This window comes from Mesocricetus auratus, unplaced genomic scaffold (assembly GCF_017639785.1).
Source record: "Mesocricetus auratus isolate SY011 unplaced genomic scaffold, BCM_Maur_2.0 Super-Scaffold_100008, whole genome shotgun sequence".
Lineage (NCBI taxonomy): Eukaryota > Metazoa > Chordata > Mammalia > Rodentia > Cricetidae > Mesocricetus > Mesocricetus auratus.
In genome coordinates this window covers 83,867,180-83,881,765 of record NW_024429192.1, presented here as the reverse complement: position 1 = coordinate 83,881,765, position 14,586 = coordinate 83,867,180, and the positions used below count along the sequence as shown (strand labels likewise).

The 14,586-nt window shown below is 45.4% G+C and overlaps 1 protein-coding gene across 4 annotated transcripts in view; it reads right to left on the bottom strand.

Moving 5' to 3' along the window:
• Wasf3 (WASP family member 3) overlaps positions 1-14,586 on the bottom strand; it is an 89,996-nt gene that overhangs the window by 53,190 nt on the left and 22,220 nt on the right. The window contains exon 1 of one of the 4 annotated variants that reach the window (XM_040751369.1): positions 1,734-1,752. The exons of the other annotated variants lie outside the window; for them this stretch is intronic. The gene's annotated coding sequence lies outside the window, so the exon portion shown is untranslated. Of the gene's footprint in view, positions 1-1,733; positions 1,753-14,586 lie in introns of those variants that run through there. 4 annotated transcript variants of the gene reach the window in all.

Genomic DNA, 14,586 nt, shown 5'->3' with positions numbered 1-14,586 from the left:
CTTGAGGAGAGATTGACACTGAGAAGAGCGTGGCCAGGCTGGTGAGTGGCACCACTGAACGTGGACAGCGTGGACCGGCACCAGCTGGCTTCGGGATGCAGTTTTCTTGAGCTGTCCTCAGAGAGAGCCCAAAGACTGGGGAAAGAAAGCATCGGCCAGGATGGGGGCAGCAGCTGGGATGGGGTCCAGAGGGTGGACACCAACTGGTAACAACAGGATCCGCGGACAGGAAAGGCAGGGAGGCCACGGGACGCCTGATTGACTCCTTTGTCCAGCCTCGCAGATACAATGCAGCTTCCTCATTAAGCAACCCCCGATTCCAGAGTTTGTAAAAGTGGAGCAGCGTGTCCTTGGCTGATCTTCTGGCTTTTTCTCTTCCCATTGCTCTTGCTCCTTCAAAGACTGCAAACCAGTGGCTCCCAGAAAGGGCCCTTGTCACATGTTAAAGCCTGAAACAGATCTGGGCCACGTGGAAAGCAGCCTTGTCTAAACTGGTTTATATTTTTCTCTCCTTTAATAGTTGAATCTTGAAATGAGAATTCATCACTGATTCAAAGAGATACTAAAAATAGCCCTCTACAGAATGCAGAATGAGACATCACACCATCTTGTTCTCAATTTTCCTAGCTCAGTTTTCTTCAATGTACCCTTCAAATGTGCTGTCTTTTTATTAGCAAAAATAGAGAACACTTCAGATATACACAAAACATTAATTTTCAGTATCAATTACGGGTCTATTACTGAAATCACTGCAATATTTCTTACTTAAAAATGGTTTCCTTGCCAGGCATGCTGAAGTGCATGCCTTTAATCCCAGCACATGGGAGGAAGAGGCAGGTAGATCTCTGAGTTCAAGACCCCAACCTGGTTTATGCACAAAGTGAGTTCTAGGACATCCAGGAAGACTCTGTCTCAAAACAAACAACAATGACACAATAGTTCATTGGCTTACTCCCTCTGCTTCTAATCATGACCTTCATTAAATGACTCTGATTGCAAGAATACAATCTCATTTACATATGATGAATGAATTAAAATAAAGCAATCATCAATGTGTTTCCCCATCGAAAAGAGCAAGTTATTTTTATTAATAACAACTTACATTTGAATCCAGAGGGTCATTTACAAAAGGTGTGCATATAAATTGCCTTATTTAATCCAAAACATTGACACCAACAAGGTAAGATTACTTTTTAACAATGTATATGTGTGCATGCACCAATGTGTGTATGGCTCTGTGGAGACCAGAAGGGGACAGCAGATCCCTTGTAGCTGGAGTTATTGGCAACTGTGAGCCTCCAAGGTACAAATTCTGATCTTCTAGAAGCACACTTGCTGCTCTTAACCGCTGAGCCCTTTCTCCAGGCCCGAGAATTGCTTTTATATATTTGATAAATTGGAGCCCAAGCTTAAGTGTGAAAAATGCACACTTACAAGTTATACATCAAGGACTGTGACCATATAGCTTAGTAGGCCTGGCATCTTGAGGCCTTAAGTTCAATTCCCTAGCCTGGAGAAAAACAAAAGAATCCTACATGAAGAGACATGGAAGCACACTCACCCACAAAGCCCGCACCTTCTGACTCTGCAACCCCTTCTCTTCCTCAGCATGCTCTGGGGCCACCCCTCCCAGTAGATGCAAAGAAACTCAGCGCCTATGTGATGCTCAACAAAAACTGCCGTCTATCAGTCTGTCTTTGCAGCCCACACTAAATAAAAAAAATGCAATTAACCTGCGATATTCCACAGTTGCAAGCATCCTCCTCTTGAATCACCAGCCCTGATCCCACTGCCCAGCCTTTCCTCCCCTCAGTCTTCCAGGAGAGCTGCAGAGCTTTCTGCTGTTGGCCAGGGAGGGGTTGTGTCTTAAAAAAAACAAAAACAAAAAACTTGAGCTGACAGTTGGCACTCTGCACTGCCACTGTTGTTTGGATGGAAAGACATAACAACAGCCCTAATAGCTACTCCCACCTCCCTAGGACCCTGACCTCCTTCTGTTTCAAACCCCCACATCCAAACAGGTGACAAATGCCCTGACCTGAAACACCATGTCCCATCACTGAAAGTGAAGCCTGAGTCTGATCACAGGGTCACCATTCAGTGTCACTAGATGTGTGATCTGATCACAGGGTCACCATTCAGTGTCACTAGATGTGTGAGTCTCATCACAGGGTCACCATTCAGTGTCACTAGATGTGTGAACTCTAGTTTGACAAAGGAAAATAATGAGAATTATTACATAAATAAGAAAAACTACTTGGGAAACCCACACCTGTATTAAATGAAAGCATAGAGGCCTGAGGAACATTACAGGGAGGATATTTTTTTTCATTATTACCATGGCAATTTTTACTATTCTACAATCAAACTATATTTCATAGCCAGCTGTAATACTAAATATGATACAAGAAATTCATGTATAAATTACCTGAGGATAAAGTGCAGTCATGGTTACTGTAACAAATAGGTCTATACACTTCTCCCCACAGAGGACTATGTTCAAATAAGACCGTCAAACACAGCTGACTGCTTCACAACACCACTCCAACCCCACTCTCCCAGACCTCTAGTCTGACCATATGAAACAGTCAGAGGGCTAAATGGCCACTTTTATCAAGTATTGTGGCCACTGCAGCAGGAAAGTGACTAACATAGAAAACTGGTTCCTAAACATGTTATCTTTGTTGGGGTTCATGAGCCTCTGGAGCTGGTTTGCTGGAGAAACTTGGAAGAGTCTGGAACGTCAGGCTAGAGAAACCCTGGGATGTTATAAACAGAACTTACTGGACCATTCTGGTGGGAGCTCATAAGACCAGAATGCGGAGGAAAATGTGGCCTGTGAGGGTCTGGCTCACGAGGCTTTGGAAGGGAACAATGACTCACTCTACTGGGAACTCACCTAGAAGTCATTCATGTTACATTCTGGCAAAGAATGGTGGCATCAATGTTGAATTCAAAGGTAGTGAACTAATTTGTTGACACAGGATGGCATTTAGGCTATGTCATAGTACTGCCATCATCCAGGTCTATGTGAGCCAGAGCAAAAAGTGAAGCAGAAAAGTGATTAAGATGTGCAGTTTGTGCAGGAAGAGAGTGTGAGCAGGACCTAGCCTTACAGATAGAGTGGGCTTGAAGGTAGCTATGACTGCTAATGAAAGCAATGTCATTAAAGAGAAACCACACTGGGACAACATGAAAGGGGCCCTAAAGGCAAGACCTAACCCACTGAATATGCGAATTAATCTAAAAGGGCAGGGCCGCCCAACGGATTTCCTGCTTGAAAACAATCACCTAGAGAAGTGTTTTTCCAGGGTCAGTACGTAGAAGCTGATATAACTGTGATCCAAGATCCATCCCAAATTAGCAGCAGAACTTGGCAGTGTCGGCCATGTGATTACTACTTTTGCAGCCATGAAATATGCAACAGCAGAGGTTGGGGTCTGGTGCTAAGGTTCCACAGAGACACTGAGGCTAGGCAGGCAATGTGTGGCAGGGTCAGAGTTGCTGTAAGGAGGCTCTAAGAGTGAGGACAGAGCTATTGATGGTGCAGTCCAGTTTGTATTGGAGATCTCAGGATATTAGACATGCTAGACCCAAGAGAAAACTACTGAGGAAATAGAAGATTTGGAGTGGATCTGGCACAAGGGGGAGGTCTGTGTGCTGCAGACAGCTTCCTAAGCCCTTTGGAGGCCGGGTGATTCCACCATTAGCCCTTTATGCCAGACATGGAGTTGCAGGTGTTAGTGTTTTCCCTGTTGGGTTTCAGTCTTGCTTTGTTCTGATCACCCTAGTCTTCTCTTTGGAAATGGAGATGTTTGCTTTATGCCACTGCATAGTGGAAACATTTAGCTGGGGTTTTTTTTTGGTATTTTTTTTATGTTGTAGGGGTTCACAGGTAAGAGACTGTCTTAGTCTCTGAAGACACTTTGCACTCATCTTTTAACAGTGTTGGGACTCTAAAGATCATGGGGACTTTGAAGTGAGACTGCATGCAGTTTGCATTGTGAGTTAGGAGATGACCACAGGCCTATGGGGACTGGGGGTGTGGGAGAATAAGGTGGTGGTTTGACAGTGATGTGTGTTAATGTTAAACTGACAAGCAGGTAGACTTGTGATGGTTGACACTGTCAGTCTGACAGGATCCAGGATCACCTACATCTCTGGCATTCTGTGAGGAAACATCTAGATTAGGTTAAGTAAGGTGTGAAGACCCACCCTAACTGTGGGTGACGCCAACCCATGGGCTGAGCACCAGCATCCACCGCTCTGCTTCCTGGTGTGGGTGCCATGTGACCGCTCTCGCTGCCATGCCTCTTAGGTCTATAAGGTCTATAAGCCAGCATGAACCCTTGCATCCATATATGCTTAGATCAGGCACTTTTCTCTCGCCAACGAGAGAAAGAACCGGCACAATTCACCAACACTGAGAGGATCCTAATATTAAATCCAAACTCTGATTAGTTAAGTGGCAATACTCACTCAACACTCAGTATGATCCTGCTTAGAAACATCTCCTGTGACACCCAAGCCTGTCTGGTAAAAGGGAAGGAATGGGGTTGGGGTCTGCAGAGATCTGAGCTCCATACGTGGACCAACTAGCCAAAGCTCTGGGCACTGGTGAGGATACTACTGACAGATCCTCAAGTGCCCCCTTGTATGAAAACATGGCTGACAATAGCCTTTCAGAAGGTGAAGATAGAGAGGATGGGCTATCCCAGGCAAAGAGCACAGGGGAGTGGGCGGTGCATTTCAGGAATGGCAACCAGCACTCCTCTGCTGTAGGCAGCACAGTGTGGAGCCTGTCAGGAAATGGAGAAGGCAGCAGAAGAGCACAACTACCGCACTTAGCTGTTTCTCCTGGATCCTCTGAAGAGGAAGTATTAGCATCACCCCACACTGGTGTGCAGGTGGCACACCCCTTTCTCCATCCCTGAATGTAAAAATGGGAGCACCAATCCAAAGGACACTGCAGACGCTGTGGCAGCTGACAAAAGTACTAGATGTCCCTGGCCAGTTCCTCTCTTATTTCTACCCATGGTGCAAACAGACGTGAGAGTGAAACCTGGAAGATCTGCTTCTAGAAAACAGGGCTTCCATCCATTAGCCTTTTATTTAGAACAAAATCATCTCACTCTGAAGACGTCTCTGGAAACAGAAGGGTGTCTGCTCCACTATTAAAAGCAAACATCTCAAAACCACTCTGGCAGTAATCCAGGCAGCCACTGAAGCCCATGGAGGTGATATACCCTCCACTCCACCATCTTCAGAGCCCAAAGAGGACGGCACACTAATGAATGAGTATTCCAAAGACATTTACTGAATCTGCCACGAAGTTTCCGGGGCTCAAAGCTGACATCCAAACTGCCCATTTCATTCATAGATGGTGCCTCTGAAAATACTGTGTCTAGGGGATCAAATCAAATCCTGTAGGGTGACAGTAATGCCCATTATACAAATACAGCATGCCCCTGGACTTAAAATAATCCCAGAACACAAAGAAACCTAAACGAAAGAAATGCCAGGTGTCAACAAGGCTTTCCTAGGAAAGCAGACATCCAAGCTGTGCTCGGCATGGAAGCACACCACTGGGGGGATAAGAAGGGACCAGATAAGTGTTTAGCTTTATAAACCACATGTGAGCCGATATGAGGAATAAGACCTCCGGGCCAACCCTGAACTAGTCTGCATCTACCTGCCAATTCTTCCCAGTGAGCCACTACTAAGCACACAAGGATAGGACACTGGAGACTGGGAGAAGAATCGGGATGTTTTCTCATCACACACCTGTGGATGTTCTCAAACACCTGGCATTGGGAATGAGGCTGAAGAATGGAGCACAATCCTCCTGAAGAAAAGTAAGGCAGAGAGAAAGCCCTACCTGCTCTAAGACAGAGAGAGCTCTGCTGTTCAGAGGCTCAGAGCTGGTCTCTGCAGCAGAGAGAGCTCGCAGGTCCTGCTTGGGCTCCGACATGAAAGTCCGCTAGAAACAAAGGCTGATCCCAGAACAGGAGACAGTGGAAGTGAAATTACTCAGACTAGTGCTGCTACAAGGCCAAGCCCCGCCTCAGAAACCAACACAGCAGTGTGACAAGGCCCTTTGCCAGAGGCAGGGACCCATGATCTTCACTGGATTTTTGCTTGTTTGGTTGGTTTTTAATAAATTCATTTACTTATGTATTTTACATCCTGCCTGCAGTTTCCCCCTCCCTTTCTCTTCCCAGTCCCTCCCCAATTCCCCCTTCTGTTCCCACCCCACAATCTACTCCTCATCTGTCTATGTTTAGGAAAGGGCAGGTGTCCCATGAGTATCAACAAAACTGTGCCCATGTTAATGGCACACATTCACTAAGGACTTCACTGGCTTGGGGCTTCCTCTGCTCTTTATACTAATTCTTACCAAAAATTATGGAAGCCAGAAAAGAATGGACCACAGGAGTCAAGGAAGTCCTGAGTGATGTGTAAGGAGAGGATGAAGTCTGAGTGAATGTGTGAGGAGAGGATGATGTCCTGAGTGAATGTGTGAGGAGAGGATGAAGTCTGAGTGAATGTGTGAGGAGAGGATGAAGCCTGAGTGAATGTGTGAGGAGAGGATAAAGTCTGAGTGAATGTGTGAGGAGAGGATGGAGTCCTGAGTGAATGTGTGAGGAGAGGATGGAGTCTGAGTGAATGTGTGAGGAGAGGATGAAGTCTGAGTGAATGTGTGAGGAGAGGATGAAGTCCTGAGTGAATGTGTGAGGAGAGGATGAAGTCCTGAGTGATGTGTATTATTGACAAGGATGAACACCTCAGACCCATGGGAACTGGTAAAGCCTCCCCCTGGTCTCCATACAGATATTGGTTGGCAGTGTATACAAAACCAGCAACCATACTTTTTCCTCCCAGATGACTGCAACCTGAGAGTCCCTGCAGAGATCTCCTATGGAGATGAGCTAACCCCTCCCCATGGCACTGAGAATCCAGGTTACTGGATCAGAGTGAGCATAGCTCATGGGCACCCAGATTTCCTGAACCTGTGTCTGTCTATCTGTACTTTCTTCATTCCTTGTTACTCAAGTCAGGTTTCCAGGATCAAGCTGAGCATGACGCAGCAATGGACAGATGTTAGGCTGTTTAGATGTGAGAAAATGACTGCTTCACAGGATCCTTCATTCAGCAAAATCTACATTAAAAAAAACTCTCAAAACTAAGTAAATGTATGGGGTTGGAGAGACGGCTCAGTGTTTAGGAGGCTCAATTCCCAACATCCACTTGACAACTTAACAACTGCCTTAACTTCAGTTCCCCAGGATTCAGTGCCCTCTGCCGGCCTCTGTGGGTGCTGCATGCACATCGAGCACAGACATACAGGCAGGCAAACCATCCACACACATAAAGTCAAAGTAAAGAAATCTCAAATAAAAATAACTGGGTGAAAATAATCCAATTATGAAATTAACAAAACACACACAAAAAAACATGTCATCAAAGAGGACGCAAATGAACAACTTTAAAGACGGTGACCGCCAGGCGGTGGTGGCGCTCGCCTTTAATCCCAGCACTCGGGAGGCAGAGGTAGGTGGATCTCTGTGAGTTCGAGGCTGGGCTGGACCGATAGCCTCCAAAACAATACAGAGAAACCCTGTCTCGTAAAAACCAAAAAAAAAAAAAAAGACGGTGACCAACACGAGCCACAGGAAAATGCAAATCAAAACCAAAATGAGAGAACATTACTCTCACGATGGAACATTAACAATAAAACTCCGACAGCTAGGAATCCAAAAACAACGGCTTGTTCCCACTTTTCTGGTGTAATCATCCCAGAGAAATGAAAGTTTATAACCCCACAAAAACCTTATGGGAAGGTTCATTCCAGCTTTACTGCTAATACCAAAAGGCTATTTGGATGGGCAGTTAAACAAGCCGCATAATGACATACTAGTCAGCAATGAAATACATATATAATGGATACAACCACCTAAGAAGACCTGAAGGGTGTTTTGCTTCATGATAAAGGGAAAGCTAAGAAGAAAACATATTTGAGACTGGAGAGATGGCTCAGCACTTAAGATATTCTACTAATTATAAAGTATATTACCACTGGGGAACCTGAACAAAAATAGATGAGATACCACACACGCACGCACGCACGCACGCACACATATATGGGGATAATTTTCTGTGAGAGTATAATTATTGTAAAATAAAAGTGCTGTCGTTTTTGTTCTTTAGAAGAAGGCAAATAAGGCATGAAGACATTTCTGGTCACCCAAACCTGAGCAGACCCAGAGGACAAAGATCCTCCAGTCCCCTCAGGCTGAATGAAAGCACTGGACTGTGCAGGAAGGAATAACGCAGGAAAGCCAAGAGCACCGGGCACCGTGAGATCCCACTGAGACATCTGCTAGTTCAATGCACACTGATAGTCAGCTCCTCCACAGAAGTTTCCATGGGAGTGGAATCAAAGACAGGAAGAGTCGATCACAGGGTGTGGCACACGCCCCGCACAATCATCATCAAAGGACTCAGTGAAGGACTCGGGGTGGTTGCACAGAAAAGGAAGCTGTCACTGGGGAGAAGTCTTCACCAAAGTGGATCTAAAGACAAATGTAGTCGATAGTGAGCAATGACACTGAGGCACGGCTACAGGTGTATAAAGAAGGCACTCGAGGGAAGTGCACAGGGCCAAAGACGCCCAAGAGAGAAGAGAGAGAGGAAGCCCTAAGAAACGATAAAAAGGGTGGGCAGGCAGAGCACAAGGCCTCTGCTGAGCAACGGTTCAAACATCGCTCTACAAGCCACTGGGAGGGTTGGAGGGGCTGGAGGGGTGTTTTAGAGAGGTGGCTTGGCAGTGTGGGTGATACACACCAAAACAAGACAGGGCGATACTGCAACAATCCAGGAGAGCATAGCTTGAACCAAAGTAACATCAGAAAGCGCAGAAACAAGAGGGCATGCTGCTCTGCCATGGCTGCGACAAAAGGCCTGGCAGAAACAACTTGAGGGAGGAGCAGCTCCCTCGGCACAGGCTAACACCGTGGCCTCAGACCAAGCAGAGGGTGGGATAAGAAGCAGGACTGGGTTGTCACCTTCAAGGCCTACCCTACAGACCCATATTCACCCATACCTGCCAGTCAGGCCCATCAGCCAAGCTTCCATAACCTCTCCAAACAGTGCTGCTTGCTGGGGATCAGGTGTTCAAACACATGGGACTCTGGGGGACAGTTCAGATTCAAACTGTAATAAATTGCATCCTCAAGCTAGTTAAGGATAAAAGTGAGATGGAGCTAAGAATCACTTACAATTCCACTCAAGATTTTGCTGTCATCTCTCCCAGAAGAGTTACAGAGGCAGGGAACATATTTTGACAGAAGACTAAAAATTGAACATTGGGAGGCAGTAGGTTTCCGGTGCAGGGGAATGTCCTGTCTACAAAGTGCAGAGCTGCAGCTAGGAGCAGAAGCTGCAAATCAACAGCCCTGGCTTCAATCAGAGGTCTAGTCTAGACCAGCCATGGATGAGACCACCCACAGGGGTGAATGCAGAGCTGGGGATTGAATGCGAAAGAGCTCCAATACTTCAGTTGTCAGTGTATGTGAGTCTTTACTTAACCAAATCATTACAACTGACATTTTTATCCAGTGATGAACTCAGATACAACTAAATATACCAAGTCAAAGAATTAAGGTAAATATACCAGACCTACAAATATGCAGTATTTATACACTTTGTAAAATTTGAGAAGACTCACACTGTATTAAAATCCTCTTTATTACTAACATTTTTACTAGCGGATAGTATTCCTAACAATGAGTTTTGTGCACCTCAGGCCACTCAGTCATCCTGACACCCAAGTCTTTCCTTCTACACAGACCAAGATCAGACAGCCTACTGCTTCAGTCCTAGCCTCATGCCTGGTTTCCTGATCTTTTCTTTTCCTTCCATCAGGCTGATCTCCACCACACAAAAGCCAGAGCAACTCTGTCAGAGGAAAGAACTCTTCCAAGGACTGAATGGAACTACCCAACAAATCTACCCACTTCCTCCCTGCCATCTAGGGCGTGTGTGTGTGTGTGTGTGTGTGTGTGTGTGTGTGTGTGTGTGTGTGTGTGTGTGTGTGTCTTGATCTGTCTATCTTTCATTCTACCTCAGCCTTCTACAGAACTTCCCATCTACAGGCAGCAACCACCTGTAGTCTCTCCTGGAATGTTCTTCCCCACCCCCCATCCCTCCACCTCACCCTGCTGTGTGATACTGTGATCGTATTTCTGATACTAAAGCTTGCTTGGAGTCAGAGGACAGAGCTAGCCACTAAGCTGACCAAAGCCATTAACTATAGAGGTTTGGAGGACTGTGGACAGATAGGAGACAGGAAGTAGTAAGGCGGGGCTGATGGAGGAACAGAAGAGATAGGAAGTTACTGGTAGCTGCTCTGCTGCTTCTCTGATTTTTCAGGGTTTTAGCCTGGTGTTGATGAAGAATAATTACATAAATGCATCATCGCTCCACTTCCTTCACATCTCTGCTTAAACACTACCTGCTCTGACCCCACTCCAGCTAAAACTGCCACCCCAGGCCCCTTTACTTTCTCAGAAGAATGTCCTTCTCCATTACCACCTGTGAGCTTCCGCTCTGCAGTGTGAATCTCTTCTGCCTGGTTCTCCCATGAGACTTCCACTCTAAGTGCAGGGCAGGGCAGGGCAGGAACTTGTTAATATTTTGTTCAGCCATGTGTCCCCAGTGCCCAAAAGAGGCTGTGGCATACAGTGGTTATTCACTAACTAGCTGCATAAAAATAAAAGTGGAAAGTGCTTCTGGCATTTCATTCTATTTTATTAGAAACTAGAGAAACACCTCCAGATGGCAGAGTTGGTCCTCATCTCTGCAGTTTTGTTTCTGCAGATCCAACAGTGGCAGGTTGGATATATGCAGGGAAAAGCCTCACTCTACAGTACATATACTGACAAAGCAGGCTAAAGTCTCATTGAGACTGTTATTCTTAACAGTCAACACATTGCATTCACAAATGCATCTATGGATGCCACAACAGGCCAAATCTGTCCATTATTAACTTAAACCTGGTTGTACCTACAGCCCAACACTTCAAAAGTGGGGGCAAGAGGAGCAGGAGGCTGAGGAGTTCCAGAGAAGCCTGGGCTACATGGCACACTATCTTAAAACAAAAAAGGTCAACACCTGCTGGCCATGTGGCACACACCTGTAATCCGCACACTCAAGGAGTAGAGGCAGGCAGATCTCTGTGAATTCCTGGCCAGTCAGGGCTGCTAGGTGAGACCATGCCTCAAAAACTATTTAATTAAATAAAATGTGCACCTACTGATTATTTGGAAAACAGATATTTTTTTAAAAGGTCCAGCCTCATGCAACATAAAGAAATGGAAGCCAGAGGCATAGTACAATGCAATGCATAACAATTTTAATTTATTAGATTAGCAAAGATGAAAACATGAAAAATCCCAGTGCAGGCCACAATGTGGGAAGAAGAAGGTAGTTGCAGGCCCCAGTGGTGGAAATGTGGACAACTGAGAAGGGGTCACAGCTCCAATTCAGCTCTAGAAGACAGAAATGTGTATTCCTCAAATGTTATCAGTGATGGCAACTGAACACGGACGTCAACCGTGACACTCATGTAACTTCATAAACCTGGGGGAGGCTGCCCAAGGAGACATGACCCAAGTGGGCCCAAGTTGCCCTCCTGAAAAAAGTGGAACAGTGACTGGGCAATTCTGCTTTTTGTCACATTCTCTGAGCAATGAAAACATACGAATGCTGTCAAGAGCCCCTTCTGCCCCCGTTGTCCCCAACTACCCTGTCCCCTCCTGCTCTGCCTCCTTCCTGCCATGCCCCCACCCAGCCCTGACAATTCAGTCCTATTCCACCCAGCCCCGGCAATTCACTCCTATTTAGGGCAAAGTAAGTAACATTTGAGGGCTGGTCATTAAACTGACCCTGCTCTGAATTTTTCACACTTATCCTCCATGATTACTCTTCTGTTTCTATATTTTTTTCTAAACTCCCTTCTCTCATCTTTCTAAATTTCAGTAGTCATTTATATCAGCCCATTTCGTTATCATATTTACTCTCATTTGAGAACGTTATGTATAATTCTTCAATAGATTGTCTAGTGTAGCCACACAACTTTGAAACCTCACCCTCTTCTTTGGAATATTATCATGACTGGAATGGCAGATTATGGTTAAAGTTTAAGAAGTTGTTTTAAACCCTGTGGCAATTTTAACAGATTCTCAAAATAATTTTCCAAAAGGGTCAAAAATAAACCCAAAAACAAAAAAACAAAAGAAACAACCCCCTCATTTAGAAAGTTCATTTTCAATTAACAGAGACCATTGTTCACCAGCAGATGAAGGTCAACTTTCTCTGATCATTTGCTCCATTGCTTTCCAATCTTTCACAGAGTTACATGAACCATGAATTTGATCTGCCCTTCAAGGTCTACAGTTTGGCTCTCACAAGCGACTGCAGTCTTGACTGTCTTCGGTAAACCAACCGTCCTGTTGGCAACTCTCAGAAGAAGGCTTCCTGCAACCATGAATGACACACATAGAACAAAAGCCCTGCCCTCTGCTACACACACACACAATCACATTCCAGGCTTCAGACAGAAGGGTCTCCCTTGCCCTGGTTTTGGAGAACTCTGAAAATCTGGACAGTAGCATGAACACCAACTAGGTTAGAGGAAGAGGCAGAGAGAAATGATCTTGCCAAAACCATTTCAGAAGCCCCTCTCTTGGTAGGAAAGTCTTTTTCCTACCAACGTTTCAATTCAGTCCTTAACTGGATTGGTGGTATAATGGGCCTCTCACTACTTGCAGTTGAGTTTTACAGCAACAAAGAGCTGCGTTGGTTTTTGCAAACAGGAGGACCACCACCACGGTGCTTGTGGATTTTGAGAATTTTTACAATAACCCTGTCAACTGACAAACAAAAACAAAACAACAACAACAAAAACACTACAAAGTGTTCAAAGGCCAGCAAATACTGTCTAATAAAGCATGAACCTAAATATTTTTTCCCTGAGTCAATGTTAGACTAAAGTCTAAAACTGGGTTTCCAGATCTAGAATTCAGACAATGCTCCCAAGAACTTATGGCAGAGAGAATGTTTCTCTTGAGAATCTCTGACCATCTTCTATGAACCAGACAGACTGACTTTAAAATTCTTCCAGAAAAACAAAAGAAAATCTATAAAAGAAGAATAAAGAATGTGGGGACACCAGACCTTGAGCAGAAACCCACTTCCCCTTCGGCCTGGGAGCAGGCATCTATGTAATGTTTACTGAAAACAATTCAGTGCTTTAAAGCTTGATAGGGCTCAGAAAAGGGCTGGCTCACTGAAATACCATCCCTTTCACACCTCCTACGGCTAGATGCCTCTTCCTGTCCCTGCCCCCTGTGGTGTCTCCCCCATTCTGGGGCCAGAGATTAAACCACCAGCCAGGAGGGTGAGAAGTGGAAAGAATGGTATGTAAATGGATGGCAAAAGTCCTTAAAAAGGGAAGCTCTTTTTTCTTGGAGAGACTTCTCCAGAGATTTCGCCAGAGACTTCTCCTGAGAGCTCTCCTAAGCGGACTGGGGTCTCCTCCTAAGCTGACTTGGGAAGCATAAAGTTTTCTTAAAGCAACCGACCGGTCTCTGTGTCATCTATCCCGACCACCTCGCTACATTCTCGGATGCAGGCCGCACAGCAGGTGCGACAATTGGAGGATCCCACCGAGATCATAAAAGCGAGGTAAGTGAGCGGGTTTGTCTCTTTTTCTGGCCAGGGACAGATTGGGGGAAAAAGAAAAGAAACCATGGGGAATAGTTCTGGGAAGCTCGAATTACAGTATCAAGTTAAAAAGTTACTTGAAGGACATGGGACTACAGTAAAGTCTAAAACCTTGGAAGGCTTTTTAAAATGGATTGAACGTGCGAGTCCATGGTTCATTACTGGGGGAGACTTAAATGTCCCAGATTGGAAGGATGTTCACTATGATCTTTAGAGTCGGGTGTTGGTGGCATATGCCTTTAATCCCAACACTCGAGAGACAGAGGTAGGTAGGATGGAGGCCATCCTTGTATATAGAGCAAGTTCCAGGACAGCCTCCAAAAGGATAGAGAGAAGCCCAGTCAAAAAAAAAAAAAAAAAAAAAAAGGGAGGGTAAAATAAGAAATCTCCAGTCTTTCACCTGATCCACTGAGGTCAGGAAAGTAAAGGAAAACTGAGAGATTTAAAAGACTGGCCAACAAGTAAGGCTATAAGTAAGTATGTATTAAAAAGGGGGTACCAAGCTAGGGGTACCGGATGAAATCTCCAGGCCTTCGCCTGACAAAGGTCAGGAAAGTAAGGGGACCCTGAGAGATTGCCCTCAGTTGGGGGGTGGATTGGATTAAATCTCCAGGCCTTCGCCTGACAAAGGTCAGGAAAGTAAGGGGACCCTGAGAGATTGCCCTCAGTTGGAGGGGGTATTGGATTAAATCTCTAGGCCCTTGCCTGAAAAAGGTCAGGAAAAAAAAGGGAACCTAAGAGATCACCCTCAGTTGAAGGGTGGATTAGATCAAATGTCTAGGCCCTCAGCCCTCACCTAAC